Source organism: Tenrec ecaudatus, chromosome 15 (genome assembly GCF_050624435.1).
Source record: "Tenrec ecaudatus isolate mTenEca1 chromosome 15, mTenEca1.hap1, whole genome shotgun sequence".
Classification (NCBI taxonomy): Eukaryota; Metazoa; Chordata; class Mammalia; order Afrosoricida; family Tenrecidae; genus Tenrec; species Tenrec ecaudatus.
In genome coordinates, this window is record NC_134544.1 from 60,269,767 (window position 1) to 60,284,569 (window position 14,803).

General features: G+C 44.3%; 1 protein-coding gene and 1 pseudogene across 1 annotated transcript in view; one reads left to right on the top strand and one right to left on the bottom strand.

Moving 5' to 3' along the window:
- DLGAP1 (DLG associated protein 1) overlaps positions 1-14,803 on the bottom strand; it is a 394,837-nt gene that overhangs the window by 368,357 nt on the left and 11,677 nt on the right. The gene's annotated exons all lie outside the window — the stretch shown is intronic.
- LOC142428039 (galectin-3 pseudogene) lies at positions 5,204-8,372 on the top strand (annotated as a pseudogene).

Sequence of the window (14,803 nt, forward strand, 5' to 3'; positions counted from 1 at the left end):
TTGTTGTTGTTTTTCATGTGAGGGGGCTAATGTATTTGGAGTTCATTCTACCAGGTCATACTGTTAATCAAGCTTTCTATTTAGAGGTTCTGAAAAGATTGCATAAAAGTGTGTGACCAAAAAAGGCCTGATTTGTGGCAGATATGGGGACTGGTTTTGCCACCACGACAAAGCACCTGCTCATGCAGCCATCTCAGTGCACCAGTATGGGGCAAACAACAATATGCCTCTCTTGCCCCACACACCTGATTCATCTGACCTTGCTCTGAGCAACTTTTATTTGTTTCCATGAATGAAGTGGGACATGAAAGGACAGCAATTTGACGATGTAGAAGAGGTGAAGCAAAACATCAGGGAGGTGCTGTCAGCCATCCAAACAGATGAGTTTGAAAAATGTTTCTAAGAATGGAATCACAGATTTGACAAATGTATTAAGTGTAATAGAGACTATTTTGAAGGTAATAAAATTGTTCTGTAAAAACATTAAAATGCATAGCTTTGAAAAATAGTTCTGCTCTTTTGGGGGTATCCCCTTGTATAGGTGAAAAATATACAAGCACTTTCATTACAAATGAAGGGAATTTCAGTGATATAAAGAGTTGATAAAAAAGAGTTGATGTGTTCAGTAAACTTAAGTTGATCGTATAACATTTTAATGAAATGGAAGTAGAAAATATGTAACTCATAAGCATAAAAAGACTAATAAAGGCAGGATTGTTTACAGTAAGATCACAGCTCTAAGAATCTCATGGAATGAGTTTTCAATGATAAACATTGGGGTAGATGGCATAGCATAAGAAAGGCTTATTACTTTCAGATGACATTAAGAGATAGAACTTCATTATAAAAAGAAAAGTGGTGGGTGAAGGTAGTGGATCCTTATATCTTAAGAATACATATTGAGATAGTTAAGGTTTATTGTGCCAACCTGGCTGATAAACACATGTGGGATTAATGGAAGGGAGGAGAGATAAATGGCTCGGTGAGCCTCGCCTTTCTAGTTCTCTTGCTCTCTCTAAGTTGGACCAGGGTGCGGCTGCCTTAGATCATTCTCTGCCTCAGCTGGCAAGGCTCACTTTCTGCGAGAGACATCCCTGAGGAGAAGCCACATGGACTTAGCCTGAGGCAACTCTGGGTGCTGGAGAAGTCGCGTAGAGATGCTTTCCAGCACTGATATGCTTACAACGCCACTGGATTCAAAGACTTTCTGCTCACTGGCCTGTGATCCTCCTGCATTCAGTGTCATTATGTGTGTTTTGTGAGTTTGAGGAGGACTTTGTAGATCAGTGTAGGATACATGGACTATTGGACTATGGGCTTGGACTAGATGGGGTTGGGGTGCTTTCTGAATGTACACTTACCCTTTATATAAAACTCTCTTATACATATATGAGTTTCTGTGGATGTTTCCCTAGTTTACGCAGACTAACAAACATTTACTTTAGCTTTTTTTTCCTCCACATATTGTGGCTACAGTTATATTTTACATGGAAAGAATAAGTAGACTAGGTGATAATATTTAATACCAACTAAAATTATTTTAAAGTCAACCAAATGGTTCCTAATTAATGATATCTAATAGTGAGTAGTGCTGGTAGGGTAGTGGATTGATTACATGTTGGGCTGCTAGCCACAAGAGTCAATAGTTTGAAACTACTAGTCCATTTGTGGGAAAAAAGATGATTCTTTCTACTCCATTAAAAAGTTACACTCTCAGATACCCACAGGGGCAGTTTTACCATGTGCTATAGGATTTCTAGGAGTTGGGATCAACTCAATGGTAGTGAGTTTGGAATTTTTGGAATAGTGAATTAATAATATCTAAGGGTGACTACCTTGATAGGTATGTGCAATAATCACTGGGCTAAGGCTGCTATGAGTCAGAAGATATTTAATGGCAGTGGGCTAAACAAAAGGTCAGTGCTTCAAACACACTTATTAACAACCTACAATATGCAGATGACACAACTTTGCATTTTGAAAGCAAGGAGGCTTTGAATCACTTGCTGATGCAGATCAAGGACTGCAGCCTACACTATGGAATTCTAGTCAATGTAAAGAAGACCGACATCCTCACAATTGGATCAATAGGTAACATCGCGATAAATGGAGAAAAGATTGCAGTTGTCAAATATTTCATCTTGATTGAATCGACAACCAGCGCTAATGGGAGCAGCGATCAAGAAATCAAACACGCATTTGAGCAAATCAGCTGCACAAGACCTCTTTTATGTGTAAGAGCAAGGATGTCACTTTGAAGACTAAGTGGGCCTGGCACAAGCCATGGCATTTTCCATTGGCGCAGTGGGGCTGACCATATGGTCCTCTCTGTGCATTAGCTACTCTGAGCAGGGATATCATCCTCAAGGCTTGGTGGGCCAGGATGTGCTCCACTCTCTCTTCCTCCCCCTTCATTTGTTCCCATGTGCTGTGATCAGATATGTCCCTCTCTCTGAACGTAGCTTCAGTGCTGTCCTCTGAAGTAAATTCTTCTTGGGGGAGGGTCGCTGTCCACATATTCTGGATTGGGGCCAGCCCCTCAGACCTCTAGACAGGGAGTTTTTTTGTTTGGTTATTATGGGAGACAAAAATTTGGCTCCCATGATGGTCACTTCTTATTGGTATTACGTAAGAGGACTTCAAAGAGTTCATGCAAAATGGAATTTTCCCACTAACTCTGAAGCCCCCTCATACATTATGCTACTTGGCAAAGGGGACTTTGCAGATGTAACTGAAGTTTCTAACCACCAACCAGAGGAGAGGAGATTATTCTGGTTTAATCTTGGCAGACCACTACCTGAGCCTTTATAAGCAGAGCTTTCTCCTGGTTGAAAGCCGAAAAGGAAGTCAGAGAAAGCAGGCAGAAGCAATCATGGTGATTCATAGCAATGGTCAGGACTTGATGTGCCATTGTTGGTTTGGGGGTGGTTGGAGGGGCCACATGTTAAGGAAGCAGGAAACTTGGTCCTACAACCAGAAGGACCTGAATTCTACCATCGACCTGGATGTACTTGGAAGCCAAATCTTCTTGTGCCTGTCTGAAGAGTGTAACCACCGAAAACTTGATTTCAGCCTTTGGAAGCTAGTGGACCCACTTGGGCCAGGCTGTACCTAGACTTCAGTCTCATGGAACTGCGACAATAAGTAAATGTTGGACACTTTGCAAGTTTGCATTGCTTTGCGCAGAAATAGAAAACGAATATAATGACCTTGAATAGTTTTATAAATATCCCTTTCTTTTCAGACTCCTTCCTGGCTGTCCTCCACTGGACATGCTTCTTTTAACAGTCCGCTCACCTTACCCATCTCTTAGCCTACTGCTCTCCTGCACATTGCTGAACTAGTTGGGTCCTGAAATAACTTCCTTGGCTCTGTGCAGTCTAGTTCTCTTCCCTCCCTCCTGTGCTTGTGCCTGCTCTCTTTCCTGCCTGCCCCTCATCCATTCATCCCCATAGAGTGTGTTGGGCTCCATGGCTTGGTTAGTAGCTCTTGGTTAGTAGTGCGTGGCTGTTAATGTGAATTTGGTATTTCAACAGAACCCCCTGCCATGGGGTCGGTATGCTAATATATAGCGATGCTACAGGGTTTCTGACACGCTCAGTCTTTAGGAGCAGACGGCCTGCTCTTTCTCCCATGGAAGGACTGGTGCTTTGACCTGTGAATCTGCAGGCAGCAGCACTGTACTTAGGGAGCAGCTCTGCTCCATTGGATAAGGTCGTGATTGGATAAGGTCAAAATCTACTTGACAGCAGTGAACTCGGGAGTTTTCTTGTTGTGGTGGTGTTGGGGGTGCACTTGTTAGAAGCTGGAGATATAGAACTGAAGGATCTGAGAGATGACCTCACAGTGGGATATACTGAGGGCACTCTCTCCCAACACATTATAACTCACAGCCATGGTGTGGATTCCAACTCACAGAGACCCTACAGGACAGAGTAGAGCTTCTCCTGGGAGTTTTTGAGACTGCAAGTCTTTACACGAGTAAAAAGCCTCATTTCTGTCCCATGGAGGGGCTGGTGACTTCAAATTACTGACCATGCAGTTAACAGCCCGTCCCATGGCTCACTTCACTGCCAGGGCGCCTTCTCCCAACCAGCCTCCCTAGAGATGCTGCCCATGCGTCCAGGACTCTACAATTCCCATGCCGCTTCCTCCCAAAGCCCTTGCTCCCCAGATGTCCTTCCTTCCCTGAAACCCCGGCTTGACTACTTCTCCACTGCCTTGGTCCAGCTCTCTTTATGTTTCTTCTCACTGCACAGTGCATTTTATTTATCCAGTGATTTAAGCCCTCTGAGCGCAAGAACTGCTGACAAGTTCTTGGAGTCCCCTCATCTCTTGGATACAACCTTCGCATGTGGTAGATTTTCAGTTTTTGATACTTGAATTGACCATCCAAGGAAATTCTTTCACAATAAATTCTAAGGGAGATGGGAAACCATAACACGTTCTGTTTTGTGGTGTGTGTGTGTGTGTGTGTGTGTGTGGAAGCTATGCAAAATTTTAAAATAATGGTTGAAACTTCTGTGTGCCTTTTTCTCTTGTGGGAACACACACACAAAGAGAAGGCCCCTCCTCCCCCACACCACCAAAAAAACCCCAAACACAAACGTACCCTTTTCCCAATGTTTAACACAGTTTCAGGAATTACCGATTCCCTGAAGTCCATTCTTACAGGCCCTAAGGGTATAAGCCCAAGGTTAACAGTCCTTGGGTTAGATGGATGGATGTGCCCTGTCTTTGTGCTCTGGGACCCCCATCCTAACCTCCATGTCCTATTTCCACTCCCACCAAAGAGGTATTTCCAAGGTAGGACTTAATCAAAAGTGAGCTGGCTATTTGGCGTGTCAAACGGAGCATCATGTTCACTTTGCTTCTGGGCTTTTCAGCCTGATGAATAACATCCCTGAGGACGCTCCTCCATGGACCTGCACGAGGAAATCCTGCCATAGAAGGCATTCCCATTTGGTGTGCTACAAATGGCTGGTTCTTCTTCTTTGCTTGCTCTGTAGAAAAAATATCTTTCTTTCCAGGCCCCCCAAATGCCAACGAGTATTGGTTTTCTGAGCACAATAAGAGAAAATGTAGCACTCTCAGCCACACCCTGCATGAGGCGGGGCATGACCGGGTATATTTGAGACACAGAGTCACTGCCTTCCCGGAGCACCTGGAGAAGGAACAAGCATCGCAGACTGGAACCAGGAAAATGGTGGACAATTTTTTGCTTAATGATGACTTTTTGGGGGTCTGGGAACCCCAACCCTCAAGGATGGCCTAGAACCTGGGGAAACCAGCCTGGTGGGGCAAGGGGTTAACCTGGGGCCAGCTATCCAGGGGCTTACTCTTGTGAGGCACCTCCAGGGGCTTACCCTGGCCAGGGCCTGCTTACCCAGGACCACCTGTCCCCACCGCACCTGGAGCCTATCCAGGGCAGCAGAGCAGCCCTAGGGCTTACCCACCTCCCAGACAACCCAGTGCTCCCGGAGCTTACCCCGCTGCTGCTGGGCCCTTAGACACCCCCCCCTGGACCCATGATGGTGCCTTATAACCTGCCTTTGCCAGAAGGAGTCAAACCCGCATGATGATAGTGATCCTGGGCACAGTCAGACCCATCGCCAACAGAACTGCTTTAGATTTCACTACAGGGAATGATGTCCCTTCCCACTTCAACCCATGGTTCAATGAGGACAACAAGTAGGCCATCGTTTGTTGCATGAAACAGGAGAACACGTGGGGAAAGGAAGAAAGACAGAGTGCGCTCCCCTTTGAAAGTGGCAAACCATTTAAAATCCAAGTACCGGCTTAAGGGAGCCACTTCAAAGTTGCCATCAATGTTGCTCACTTGCTGCAGTACAATCATCACATGAGAAATCTCAGTGGAATCACCCAACTGAAAATATCTGGTGACATAGACCTCACCAGTGTTTCACATGTGATGACATACGTTTTCCCCATTAGTATCCATCTTGTAACTCCACCATTTAATAAATATACTGAACTATCTGTCTCTAGAAAAACAGAGAGAGAGGGAGAGAGAGAGAGAGAGAGAGGGAGGGAGGGAGGGAGAGAGAGAGAGAGAGAGAGAGAGAGAGAGAGAGAGAGAGAGAGAGAGAAGATACAGCTTTTGATGAAGGGTCTGTGAATAGATATGGGATATAAGCAAGCTTGTATTGAATCTAATTCCACTAAAAAATAAATTAACTAAAGACTACCTTAAAAAAGCATATCCTGGCCGGCCCCAATCCCAACTACATGGACACCTGTCCCTCCACCCAGAAGAATTTATTTCAGAGGACAGCACTGAAGCTGCAGCTCAAGGAGAGGGACATGTCTCATCAGAGCACACAGGAGCAAATGAAGGGGGAGGAAGAGAGAGTGGAACACATTCTGGCCCACCAACCCTTGAGGATGATATTCCTGCTCAGAGCAGTCAATCCACAGAGAAGATCATATAGCCAGCCCCACTATGAGACACGACATCCCTCACTGACCCATAGCCATCCAGGGGACAACACAGGAGACACAGTGTGGGAATTGCACCAAAACTGACTTCACCACACTGAGGCAAAACACTAAGGGTGTGCAACAGACCAGCAAGGGGAACAAAGCAAGGAAGTCCCCGGTGAATACCAAAAGTAGATTTTGGGGCCAGGACTTGGCATCTTATCAGACTCGACTGGAAAACACTTCTAAAGGCTCAGAAGCAGTCCTTGAATTAACTACAGGCCTTTCTTTTGTTGTTGTTGTTTTGTCATTGGGCTTTTTTGTTGTTGTTTTCTTTTGTTGCTTTGTTTTGCTCTGTCTATTATCTCTGCAGGTCTGTCTAAACAAAATAGGCTGGATGAACAATCTGGAGGAGAAAACAATGGGACCTACGGTTCTGGGGGCACATGGGATGTGGGGGGGCAGTAAAGAAGTGGTGTTAACAAATCCAGGGACAAGGGAACAACAAGTGATCCAAATCCATGGTGAGGCGGGTATAGGAGGCTTGGTAGGGCATAATCAAGGGTAATGTAACCAAGAGGGATTACTGAAACCCAAATGAAGACTGAGCATGATAGTGGGACAAGAGGAAAGTAAAGGGAAATAGAAGAAAGAACTAGGTGACAAAGGGTATTTATAGAGGTCTAAATACAGGAATGTAATATGTAAATATATTTATATATGAAGATGGGGAAATAGATCTATATGCATGTATTTATAAGTTTAGTATTAAGGTAGCAGATGGACATTGGGCCTCAACTCAAGTACTCCCTCAATTCAAGAATACTTTGTTCTATTAAATTGGCATTCCTTGATGCTTACCTTCCTGACACAATCGCTGAAGACAAAGTGGGTACATAAGCAAATGTGGTGAAGAAAACTGATGGTGCCTGGCTGTCAAAAGATATATCATTTGGGGTCTTGCTTGAAGGTAAACAAGCGGCCATCTAGCTGAGAAGCAAGAAAACCCACATGGAAGAAGCACACCAGCCTGTGTGATCACGAGGTGTCGAAGGGACCAGGTATCAGACATCAAAGAACAAAAAATCAAATCATTGTGAAGGGACCCAACACCCATCTGTAGGCAACTGGACATCCCCTTACAGAAGGGTCTCGGGAGGAGATGAGAAATTCAGGGTGCAGTGTAGCAATGATGAAACACAACTTTCCTCTAGTTCCTAAATGCTTCATCTCCCCCCCACAACCACCACCAAATATCATGATCCCAATTCCACCTTATAAATCTGGGTAGATCGGAGGATATACACTGGTACAGATAGGAACTAGAAATACAGGGAATCTAGGACAGATGATCCCTTCTGGACCAGTGGTGAGAGTGGTGATACTGGAAGGGTAGAGGGACGGTAGGGTGGAAAGGAGGAACCAATCACAAGGATCTACATATAACCCCCTCCTTGGGGGACAGACAGTAGAAAAGTGGGTGAAGGGAGACGTAGTACAATGTAAGATGTGATAAAATAATAATTTATAAATTATCAAGGGTTCATGAGGGAGGGCGGAGTGGGAAGGGAGGGGGAAAATGAGGAGCTGATTCCAAGGGCTTAAGAGGATAGCAAATGTTTTGAGAATGATGAGGGCAACAAATGTACAAATATGCTTTCAACAATTGATGTATGTATGGATTGTAATAAGAGTTGTATGAACCCTAATAAAATTATTTTAAAAATTTTAAAAGCGTATTCTGGAGAAGACGGCATCTAGTTAAGACTTATCCACATGGTGCTCCTGCTGCCAGACCAGAAAATTGGGAGGGAAAATTAAGGAGACTGCGTGGCAGAGTCCTGAAATTAGAACTAGGGTCTGTCCTAAACTCTGCTTTTTTTGTGATCTCCACTCAGAAAGTGAACCAAGAATGTTCTAAATCGCTCTAGGCTTGGTGTGCTGGGCTTGCAACCTCCAGCTGAAATCTACTTCCACCCTTTCACAGAGAGCAGTGGTTTCCCAAGGCTGACACCCTACACACGGAACCCCACACCAGAGCTCTCCACCCTGTTAGGTGCCTTGAGCTGATAGTCTGGGGAGTGGGTTTGGTGGGTAGTCATAATTTGGAGTATAAAAAAAGCAGGGATTTACCTGAGGCAGGTCCCAGGGTGGGAGAAAATAAGCAGATAGTCATAGTCCAGGGGGCGGATGCAGTTCCAGTTGGCTGAGAAGGAAAGAACCTCCCTGATAAACTGGATCTCCACCCGCTGGGGGTCAGTGTGACAGCCCCCAAATCAGGGCACCTTATAAACCCCATATAAAAAAGAGAGAATATACTTTCTTGTTAAAAACTGCAAATCCCGGGCTCATTATTCAACTCCAAGGAAGCACAGTCGAAGGATCCCTTAACATAAATCAGCATAAAAAGAGAGCCCATGCTAAGGAATGCCAGCATTTAGTTATAGTGCCTGGAGGCTTTTACTATAACAAAGACCCTCTGGAGCAAGTCTAAATTTCTAACTGAGCACAGATCTAGAGCCTAGAGCCAGGGACCCAATTCAATTTAATTCTATTCTAGTTGGGGGAGAGGGGCAAACAATAAAAAAAATTCTCTGAGCTAGTAGGGAATCAGCAGTCTAGATAGGACAATAAACCCAGCTTCTCTCTCAGTGATTCTACACACAGCTGGGAGGTCCTGCCTGTCCTGGGGCCCTACATGGGGCAGAGGAAACATCCTGTCTCCCCTCCCCACCCTAGTGCTACATACAGCCCAAGGCAGGTATACCACTGAACTCCAGTGCTCAATACTGCTGTGGGAACTGGTGCCTGGCCACTGTTGTGTGATCTTGCCTTTGAGAGTAATCCCACCCAGCATCTGTGGGACTCTACATCAAGTGGACACACCACCTTGCTACCTTGAGGCAGCGTTGGAACTCCTCTAGCTCCAGTCAAGTGATGAAGCCTCAGTTATCTCCTTACTTACCACTCTATTTCTTCTTTCTTTATTCTCTTGCCCTTCTCTCTCTCACTGCAGTCAGTCTCAATGGGCTCAGCTTTTTTGCTCTTTTTCTTTCTGTTTTCTTCTTAGTCTCTCTTTTTCCTCTTCTTTCCCTCTCTTTCCTATCATACACCACTGCTGGCTTCCAGGCCATGACCCTCTGACTAGCACAATTCAACCCAAATAGCAGGGGAACTCCAGCCTGCCCTTTGTGGGAGTGCTGCATACATACAAGGCAGCTGCGACAGCCCTCTACAGTGCTCCATGCTGCTGAGGAAACCTCTGTTGGACTGCTAAGGTGATCTTTGCCAACTAGGATAATTCTTCCCAACACCGCTGGTTCCCTGCATTACAAGGGCACATCAACCTCCCATCTTGTGGAAGGGTGTAAATCCCTCCGGCCCTCACATTCAGGCAGTCAGGGATTAGCTATCTGTTTAGTCTTAATTTTCCTTTCTATTTTTCTTCCCTCTTTATCATCACAGCCAATCTTAGCGAGCAAATTTGTGTTTTTCCCCTTCTTTCTCTTTCTTTTCTTTTTCCTTCTTTCTTTTCTCCCTTGTTCTCTTTTTCTGCATTTCTGTTTCTTTCCTCTCCCTCTCTTTCCTTCCACATGCCACTGCTGGTTTCCAGACGCCTACCCTCTGCCTAGGGAAACTCTGCCCACCCAGTGGGGAGAGCTACAGCCTGCCTCCCGTGACAGTGCTGCACACGGCATGGGCTCAGCTATCTCTTTATCTATTTCCCCACTTCGCTTTTTTTCTTTCTTTATTTTTGTTCTTCTTCCACCTTTTCTTCATTTCTCCTCTTCTTATATATCTTCTCTCTTCCCTGCCACAGGCTCAGAAGATTCAGTTTTTCTTTTTTGTTATTTTCTCTCTGTTTTTTAATGTTTTTACTTTAGTTTTTTAATTTCTTTTTTGTGAGAATCTGACATTGTTCAAACAGCTTGGCCAGGTAAGTAATTTTGAAAACAGAAATGGAAGTGCAGTTCAATGATTGGTATAATGCCACACAGTGAGTGTAGGTAAAGACACAGGCCCTCAACAAGGGCAGCCCTCACTGTGCCCCTGCTCCCAGTGGGCCACACAGGAAGGTCCGACTGGCTACTTTTAAAGCTACTAACAACAGTGACACCTTGAACGAGTATTGGCTCTCAAGACAAAAACCCAAACCTACTGCCATCAAGTCAGTTCCGACTCACAGCGAGTCTATATAAGGTTTCCGAGGCTATCAATCCTTGAGGTAGCCCACAGGTTCATCTTCTCCCAAAGGGCAACTGGTGGGTCTGAACTCCTGACCTTGGGGTTAGCAGCCCAGTGCTTACCCAATAGTGTCACAAGGGCACCTTTTACACAGAAAAAGCTATCCCAAACCTAGTAGATTTAGTATCAATATATTAACAACAACAACAATAATAAAAAATCCAATAGAGCAATCATCCAATCCAAGAGGCTGTGATGATGACGGTGTTCTGTACTTGATACTGGTCAATACAGTAGCCCCTAGCCACGTGCAGCCGTGACCAGTACCAATGTGGCTGCAGAGACCGAGAAACTGCAATTTCATTTTTATTTAACTTTAACTGAATTGTACACAACCATACGTGGCATTGGGCATGTCTGAACTAGACTACCTGATTTTAATGAGACTCTAGAGATCCGGTGACCTCGTTTCACTAAATAGGGAGATTTCCTCTGTGCCATCTCTGGATATGATCCTCTAGCCTGTAAGTACACATTTTTAAAAATAAAAACATATTCCTTACCTTCTCTGGACTCTGGCACAGTTAAAGGAAAACCTTCCCAATCTCATAGGAGCACTCCTCAAGTGTTAAAACTTGGGGTTGCACCTAGGTGACATTGGTTCAGTATTGGGCTGCTATCCCCAAGGTTGCCAGATCAAACCCAGCAGCCACTACTCAGAAGAAAGATGAGGCTGTCTGATCCAGTAAAGAGTTAAGTATTGGAAACTCTGAGGTGGCCTTGACTCTGCGCTGTGACTTGGTTTGGGTTTTTATTCCTGTGTTTGTCTCTTGGCTTGCCGCCTCCTCCTTTCCCATAGAGTACACTAAATTCTCTGGGTGCTCACCGATGTTACTGCCACCCAATGTCTCATGTGTCCCCTCCTGCAGGCCTGGTGTGAGGGCTGAAGGCAAAGACGGTACATGAATTGGAGGAGATTTTTATTGCTAACAATGCTATGTATGGTTGCCTGCCTACGTGTCATCTCAAAGGTCTCATCTGCCCTGCCCTGCCCTGGGGTCACCAGCCGAGGCTGGACTCCAGAGTTTGAGCCTTCTACGCTGCTCCGAGGCATCTTTTCCGGGCCCTTCCTTACCCTCAAGCCATTACTTCCCTTATAATGTGTTAAATGTCCTGAGCCTGGGATCCATGCTGTAACATATTCCTCATCTTTAGGAAATTTAAGGATGTTAGAGAAAAAAATCTCTCATATTTTATCCACTAGAGAATATATCTCATCCTCCAATGACTTATTCTCACCAGCAGGGTGCTCAGTTCCCCTTTCTCTCCTGCTCAAGGCACTGCCGCCCCCCCCAACTGATCTTCCTCTCCCTCTCCCCCCCATGACCTCCATCTATTCAATACTGACCGACTCATTGTGAGGCACGCACGGGTTTCTGAGACTGCAACTGTTTACAGGAGTAGAAAGACCTAGTCCCTCTCCCGTGGAGTGCTGGGTGTTTTTAAAAAACTGCCAACCATGTGGATCGCAGCCCAACACATTACCACTATACCACCGGAGTTCCTAATCACTCTGGGCCAAAAGGCACGAAATAATCCCTGGATGAAAGCCATACTTGTTGAAAGTGGCACCTCGTCCTTTTAAACTATTGAGCAACGTGTTTTGTTTTCCATTATTGCATACTGGTGGACAAGATAATGCAAAAGCAACACATCTTATGACAGGTGGGCTCACTGCTAGGTAAAGCTAAGAACTAGAAGGAGCCATTTGATTCACCTATTAATCTAAAATGATCTTCAACAATACAAGTGTGATTAAATTAGCATAGCTTAATTGTAGTGGATCCTTTTATTTCTCAGGTACTTATATGACCCTGTTAAATGGAAAATCACCATTTCATTAGTATGCATGGAATAATTTTATGAAATATTGAAGCAAAAGAAAGTGGAGAATCTGGAACATAATAGCACTATCCAATATTTTAAATGAGCGTAAATAAAGAGCAGAGTATATCAAAGATGGGTCCTGCAGAAACTTGGATTATCTGCAAGGAGTTGTATGCGCTGGAAGAAAGATCCAAAATAATCTAGGAGGATAATAAAGATGATATTGAACTTGGTACCTTTTGGTCGGATTTCAAAAGTCCGCTCAGCTGAATGAGTTTCTATTACGGGGGTTTAGTGGACACTCTGCTAGCAGTCCCTGCCAGCACTATTAATACATTGGACTCCCGCAGCCCCCTTGAAGCTGACATCCTGATTGCTCTGTATCAGTTACGATAGTAGACCTTTGATTCAATCATCCTTTCATTTGATTCAATCATCCTTTAGAGAAAAATGTATGTTTTTCTTCAGACCTGCAATAATAATTTAATTTATAATAAAGTTGGTGAACTTCCTAAATATTTAACCATCACAGATATGTAGCGCTCACATAGCTAACGAGTGGGATTCTGGTTCAGAATATACCTGACAGGTAAATACATGTATGGCCTCTCCAAGGTACAAGACGACAAAATCTGACCCCCCAGTGAGTTATAAAAGAATCAAGTTTGGTAATCCCGAGCATCCTTCCTCATCATTTCCATGAAATTGCTGTTTTACAGAAGCAACTGTGCACTAACAAAACGCAGCCAAGGTGGCAGCCTGGGCTCTTTCAGAAGTAACAGCCTTGTCGTATTTCAACAACGTGTTCATCTCCATGGGGCCAGTGGCCTCGTGAGGCCACTACAATTGCTCTTAGTGAACCAAGAAAGCAAAGGAAGGGAACAAAAGTGTCCTTAGCAAGGGTTCACAAGTTGGGTTCGTTCACAAATTCACATTACATGAAAGACGTTCTTCGGTTCCAGTGTAACCTTTGGCATCTTCGCCTTTGCACATGAGTCTTAGATATCTGCTTGTATTCAAACATATTACAATCTAGATTTAGGTTTGTGCCCAATCATAGAAGTAGATCCTATGTTTTAATCGTAGTTTGTTGTTTTTCTCAGACTTATTCAAATAAAATCTCATCAAGAAACTGTCCTCTGGGAAAGGCCCCAAAAGATATATTTACAAAGCAGAGAGGCAGCTTGATAGTGTCCAGGCTTTGGAATTTCATAGATGTAGGTTTAACTCTCAGCTCTCCCAGTTACTTGCTATATGACTATGATCAAATTGATGAGCTATTTCATATAAACTGTGGATAAGAATGGTTATTCTATTGAGGCGATTGAAATAAAGAATGATACGCTATATGTATTAAATACCAACAAATAAAAAAGGCAAAAGAAAAGGCTTACCCTAGAAACTTCTGGAAAAGAAGGGAAATATATGCTGACGGTAGGTCTATGAACTCTCTATAGATCTATATAATTACAGTTCACCTCCTTCCCCTTTCTTTTGCCAATCTGTGAAAGGGACCACATGTTGAGTTGGAGGTGAGAAGATGTTCTACATGGTGCAGTGGGAAGACTGGGACTTGAGTGGCTTTGAGCTGTGAGACAGTCTTTGTTGGTAGGTACCGTCAGGGGTTGCCAGCTCCTAGTGGCCCTATGTATCAGGGAATGGCAGTGACACACTGCTTGGTCCTGTACCCTCCTCGCAATCATGACAATGTTTGAGTCTATTATTGCATTCGCTGTGCCCATCCATGCAGGGTCTTCTTCTTTTTAGTAGACTCTTTACCAACTATGACGCCCTTCTCCGGGGTCTGGTCCTGATCACATGCTTAAAGTATGTAAGACAAAATCTTGTTATCCACACTTGTAAAGAACATCATGACTATACTTCTTCCAGAAGAGATTTGCTGTTCTTCTGGCAGTACATGATACAATCACTATCCTTCATGAACATCATAAACAGCCTGTAATTACAGTTCTGGAAATCCTATGAGGTGGTGCTATTCCAGCCTCTCGGGTCACTCTGAGTTGGTATTGATAGGATGGCGATGGGTTAGTTATTATTTATTTTAAGTACTTGCTTCATGGGAGCAGCAGTGGAATTCCTGCCTTCCCTGTGGGAGACCTGGGCTTGATTTTCCTTTCAATGCATGTCAAGTGCAGCCATCACACGCCAGCCACTGGAGATTTGCATGTTGTTTCACTGCTGAGCAGATTACAGCCAAGCTCCCAGAGTCAGACAGACAAGGCAGCAAGACCTGGCAACCTACTTCTGAAGAATAAGCCGGTGAACATTC